General features: G+C 28.5%; 1 long non-coding RNA gene across 2 annotated transcripts; it reads left to right on the top strand.

The window, feature by feature from the left end:
* The first annotated feature begins 282 nt into the window (after positions 1–282).
* On the top strand, positions 283–5015 carry LOC115034455. 2 transcript variants are annotated; one of them, XR_003839806.1, is made up of 3 exons: positions 283–589; positions 714–773; positions 4619–5015. It is a non-coding gene; the product is annotated as an uncharacterized LOC115034455 (long non-coding RNA). The 2 variants fall into 2 exon arrangements; XR_003839805.1 differs by having other exon boundaries at positions 283–773.
* The last annotated feature ends 1420 nt before the right edge of the window (positions 5016–6435 follow it).

The raw sequence follows: 6435 nt of genomic DNA, 5'->3' as shown, positions 1-6435 counted from the left end.
TATTTTTGTAAAATTTAACCGATTATCTTATCTTGTAATTATATTATACGGAGATGCCTTACCATTATATTAATGTTATGTACTTAGTGCTTATTGAGGGTACTTACAACATTTCCTTACACCGATTTTCTATGTATTAAAAAAATAATGAGCTTTGCATAATGATATAGTGTTTTTATATATTATAATATAAGTAGCATAATAATAACATTATATATTACATAATGTTATAATATTATATTTTATTATATTATTTAATTCATATATACATCATACCTATAATATATGAACTCACAAGGCGTTGTTGTGACCGTTGACGTCAGATCTTTTGTATCATAAATATCAATGGTATCATCCTGTAAACATGGCCTGTATTGTTTTTTTTTATACTGGTATTATTAATCATTAGTTTTATAAAAAATAATGTGATATTTTGTTACAACTTACGCGCACATTTTTTGGATTCTGTTACTGTAATAATTGTAATTATTTTCTTGTCATTCGATTCGTCAGAGACAGTGGTGAAGGGGCTTGGTTGATTAAGCGGAGAATTTTGCAGCGTCAGAAAATTTTAACATCTTACACTCAGGTAGGAGATTTTTATGTTCTGCTAATTTCAGAATTAATGTGGGTGGACTTAAGTGGATAAACATGAAATAACATGCTTGAAGGTAAAAATGTATTGCTACAATAACAACTCTCATGTAATTTAGATCTTAGAAAAGATCTAGAGGATTGGTTAACCGAGTCGACAATACGAAAGACAAACGTTGGTGAGTACCTTTATGTAGGTATATGAATATATTGTCGATTTGCTGACGACGATCTAGATTAAAATAAATATAGTTTTCACTCGATTCCGGAATTATGTATATTCAATATTGTGTTCGATTATATATCAAAATGTATAAAAAATATACAAAATATAACTTCTTATAATATACTACACACCTTCTTATTGTTTTATGATTAAACCAAAAAGCTCGCCAAGTATATGGTTTATATGCAAAATCCTATGGAAACTTGTCTGTGTTGACTCCATTAAATTAACAAAAATATAACATTTAATTTAAATTTAAAACTATGTATAAAATTACTCTGTACAAGTACCTACCTGAGCATTTAAAAGTAGGTAGTTGAAGTATTCTTTTAAACTTATTTAAGCACCTATTTCAAAATTTCAAATACATTTCATAAGTATTTTGAATTTTTAACAAGTTATGTGGTATACATCTGCACGTGGGGGCCGGTCGTAAACTGTTTGATTTTTAACGTGCCGAACGTGGCTGTACTTTCTATATAAACGAGTGAATTAAATTAAATCAGTGAATTCTCGAAGGCGTAACGTATATAGGTACGTCCATCATCAATATACTATATATAGGTACCTATATAGTATTATTTGCGTGGCGATGATAATATTATATTCGATATTGTTTTTTCATAATAGGTATAAACGATCGCTATGCGAGCACCCGCCCGTGTTATAAGTTATAACTTTATATTATATATACTAATCATTAAACGACTTATCGATCGGACAGGTGCGCGAGTATATATGGAAATCGTGCGCGATTGTCGACGAGATAAGGTACCTATATGTAATAATGCTCGTACGTATGCGAACGTGGACGACTTTACCGTTTTGTTTATAATAATAATATAATACGTACCTATATTATAATAACATTATGATGGGGCGGCGAAAACGGACCGTATTTCGTCTCGGCGGAAAATAAAACGAATATATTTTAATATTATAAATCTAAAATCGTTGAGCACGCGCCAGCACTACACAGTCTGTATATATTATTATGAGTATAAAAATTAAAAGTTATAACACTTTATACTACTCATTTATATGCAATCCTGGGCATAAACGAGTTTAAGTTAAGTTAATTTTAACTTTTTTTAAATTTAATTTAAATTTAACTGATTTGAAAACAACTGAAAATGTTACAAGATACCTACACTATAGGTATGATATGTCTCTGCGAATTAAATTGTTAGCTCAAATAATTCTTAGTCTGGATTATACGATTAAACAATACCATCATTCTTTTTTACTACGCTACTGCAGGTTTGGTAGGAACGTTTGTGATTTAACTTCTTTTTTTTCAATAATACAAGTACTTATACTTATATATAAGTCCAAAAAATATGTTTCAAATTGTTTACTATAATGTTTAAATAGAATCTATAACCAGATTTAACTTGTTATTTTTCTAATTCCAATAAATATGATTTAACTTGATATTTTTCTTAGTCTAAATAATTAATTAAAACTCAAAGCGTGAAGGTGCTTGCCATAGCTCTGGCAAATAACTTTTTTTTTAAATGTAATGTTTCTTTAATTTTGAATTACTAGATTTTAATTTTTATAATTTATTGAACTTATAAAATATTAAAACACAATACAATGTTCATTAAATTATAAGTAGGTATCTAGTACTTACCTATATATTTGTAATTAAATATTTATAATGTTGTTAACGTTTTGAAAATACTTATTCAATCGCTTTTATTGAAATAATATGCTGTGTGGGTCATATTGTATTCTGTAGATTTTTATTCCGTAATTCGTGTATAGGCACAGAATCCGTCAGATCAAAAATCGTACCAACAACCAACGAAAAAAATTCGATGCTAGTCTCTGCAGCATGAAGTGTATACTTACACAAAAAGTACGTAAATTAAGAATTAAGTATGATTAATTCAAAAGAAAGGTTTTCGATTATATTTCCAGTGCAATTATAGAGTCGTGTATTCGCGAACAAGCAGTGCGTCTCTGTACGGTAGAAAAATATTAAGTGGAAAATAATTAATATTCAATTCATACTCGGTGTATAAACTTAATGATCGGTAAATTGGATTTTAACGTGCATATAACAGTATTGTAATATGTAGGTATATTAGGTATTAGAATTGAGAATACTATTATAGGACGTCTGGCCTTAATGTGTACATGTGATTAATGTGACCACAGTCTTGCAGGGAAACCAGAAAAATAACTCATTATACATAAGTAGTTACACCGTGTGCTCATAGCTTATAATATTATAATAGGTATAGTTATAAACGTACTGTTATAATTGTTAATAGTTGTATTATACGTACATTACCGAGTATTATAACTACCCAATACCTAAAGGTATACCTATTGTATTATAAATTATAATTCTCGTCAGTATACAGAGTGACTCGCCATAGCCCATAAGTATGCTTATTGCTTACCCATCATTTATACAATGCATTAATTCAAATTTTGATTTTTATTATTTTTATGTTATGAATCATTATTTAATGAAAAGGTCTAATGCCTATATTTTCAAATAGGTTCTCAAGAATTTCTAAACTGTATAAGTATTATCCTGTGAATTACAAACTTATTATTTTTAAAAGAACCCTCTTTTACTGATTTCTCAGATTTTTTTTTTTTAAATTATGAAGTATTAAAATCAAATTCAAACGAGAAGTTTGTAATTTATTAAACTTAATGCATTGCGTAGTATGTACTATGTTAGAAGATAATAATGGTTTTCGAAAAAAATATAAAATATATGTAATATCGAGAGTCTATACTAGGTACTTATTATACTTAATTGGGGAATTTTTACAAAATACAAAATGTTAATAAATCTATATTAATTAGGTACCATCATAGACCAAATTTAATATCTTCTGAACATATTATCATGGACTATATTACTATTCTTAGTATTTACATTTTGATAACTCAAATAATACTCATTCAATTTCTGATTTACATTCTACATACACATTTTCAAAAACAAATCATCTCGTTAGCAATTCACTAATACTAAAAATGGCACTCAGTTCAAATTAAAAAAAAAGAAGTTTGTATGGCAACCACAGGAATTGTATAAAACAATGAAGTAGGTAATTTAAAATATGGTTTTGAAGTGAACTGGACAGTTTCAAAAATAATCATTTAAATTAATTGATTATTAAATAATAAAAGGATGTTAGTATGCTTGGCGAATCGCCCTGTAATACGTCCTCAGTCCGAATACATATTTATTTCAGCTTTGAATATATCATTAAACATTCCCCAGTAATGTTTTTATATTTTTCGTTCAGTTCATGTTCCATTCGGTTTCTACCTCCATGTCCAATTTGCTAATGCATGTCGTAAATTATTATTGTGTACAACTCTTCGTCATAAACATAATATTTTATAGTATTTGTATCAGTTACCGGTACAACTAATTTATCAATATTACTTAAATTCATTATATCATAGCGCTTCAATAGTTTATAATCATTTAGTTTTCATTTTTTTCCACTTTTTTACCGTTTGACTTCTTTCAATATTTCGTTGTAGTTTACTTCACTTAAAAATACATTTTTTCACTCAAAAGAATATTAAATTTTTCATAAAATTTTAAACATTAAGAAAAATATAAGTTTTTAGAAAATTCAAAATAATAATAATATGTGTTTAAACACAACCGATCCATTAAATTATGTATAATTCCAACTGATCTGAAATTCTATATTATATTATCTTCGATCTAGATTGTCGTTGGCATACCCTCTGATAAAATTATCATGCGGCAATAAGCTATTAATTATTATTCTTACTATATTATTTCAGATATCGAAACCATGTGGGTACAGTATCGGCTGTTACAATACCTACAGCATCTGCAGTTAGATAACCATCGTGGAGAGGATGTAATCGATAATCGTTATATCGTAGACTGTTGTGACGATAAAGAAAAATTATAACTACGTGACGAGCATTGTGCACAATGCCCGGGCACTGTAGTACAACGTCCGATTTATACACTTTGACTGTAACATATCGATTATCGACTGATGACGAAAATTTGTTGATGTACGTAATACGATGTATACGACCTACGACCTACGACCTACCATTGCTGCGTGTTTACTTGTGTCGACTTTTGTTTTGTTCACATGATTTGCAATTATTTTGATTATTATTGTTCCATCCTAAAACTATAAATAAAGTAAAACACACAGTAAGAGACTTTCATTAAGATTTCTCGTCTATCAACGTTGTCAGTGGTGAATCTTAAACATCAAAAGTATGCGGTACAAGTTTTGAATTTGACGTTATACTATGTGGTGGAAAACCGTGTTATTCCCGACGACTTACCTATATAATATCTATCCTTGTGCAGTTGCCTTACAGAAAAGGTTTTGTATTCACTGTTAGTAACTATATATATTGTATCATGTATGAAAAAACTAATAATAACAATAACACAAAGGTGTGGTTTATTAAATAGCAAATCAGTGGCGCCGAGAACAACCCGCACTTAAGTACTATTAGCTGTTTTTCAAAATCGTCGGCAATCAACCGCATAACAATAATACTATAATATAAGAAATATTTACGGGTGTAGTCCCGAGTCCCGATGGCTGATAATAAACATTCGGATCCATGTCCGATTGTTGAAGGTAAATGTTGAACGTATGTACCTATAACGTAAATGATTGTTATTATTTCAAATTTTTTTCTCGATTCGCAACTGCTATACTATATTTTTAATGGGTATACTGGTTTGTTATCGACCAACCCGAGGGCGCGGGCGTGAATATATTTTTATTACCTCGTCGCCCATAATAATAATAATAATAATAATAATAATAGTAGTAGGTAATTATATCAATATTTATAGGCCAAAATATTTTTTTAAATTGTATCAATAATGAATCTTTCCCATTTTAAGTGTGGTCCCGAGTCAGGATCTATGAAATTGTATCTATGATGAACTTATAAATATTAAATTATATTTAAGTCCTTACGGTTCTTGAATATTAGCATACGCTTTCAGCAGCCAGAGAAAATTATTATCGAATTATTAAATTATTTTCAAATATCATAAGTACATACAGTAACCAATTACACATTTCACATGGTGTACCTCAAGGTACCGTCCTAGGTCCCATTTTATTTATTATTTATATAAATGGCTTATTAAACTTGAATATTAATTCTAAAATTATTAGTTATGCTGATGATACTGTAATTCTTATAACAGATAAATCCACGGACTTCTTATACTCTAATGCTAACAGAATTATAAACAGTGTTAAAGTATGGTTTGATAACAATCTATTAGAGTTAAACCTTAATAAATCTAAATATATATTTTTTAATAGTACTTCTGATTTTAACTTATACAATAAAATAACCGTTCACTCAGTCCAATGTAATAGAACCTGCAGTAACTGTATAATATTGGAACAGGTTAGCATTATAAAATACTTAGGTATAACTATTGACAGTAAGCTAAAATGGGCCTCTCATATAAATAATTTAACAAATACCGTTAGAAAATTTTTCTTTATTTTTCATGATGTCAAGTTCTTATTTAATATTCGCATCAAACGCTTACTATACCTATCCCTAACACAATCTATTGTTAATTATTGGTATTT

This window comes from Acyrthosiphon pisum, chromosome A3 (assembly GCF_005508785.2).
Source record: "Acyrthosiphon pisum isolate AL4f chromosome A3, pea_aphid_22Mar2018_4r6ur, whole genome shotgun sequence".
Lineage (NCBI taxonomy): Eukaryota > Metazoa > Arthropoda > Insecta > Hemiptera > Aphididae > Acyrthosiphon > Acyrthosiphon pisum.
The sequence above is the reverse complement of the archived record's forward strand: the minus strand, read 5'-3'. Positions and strand labels throughout refer to the sequence as shown.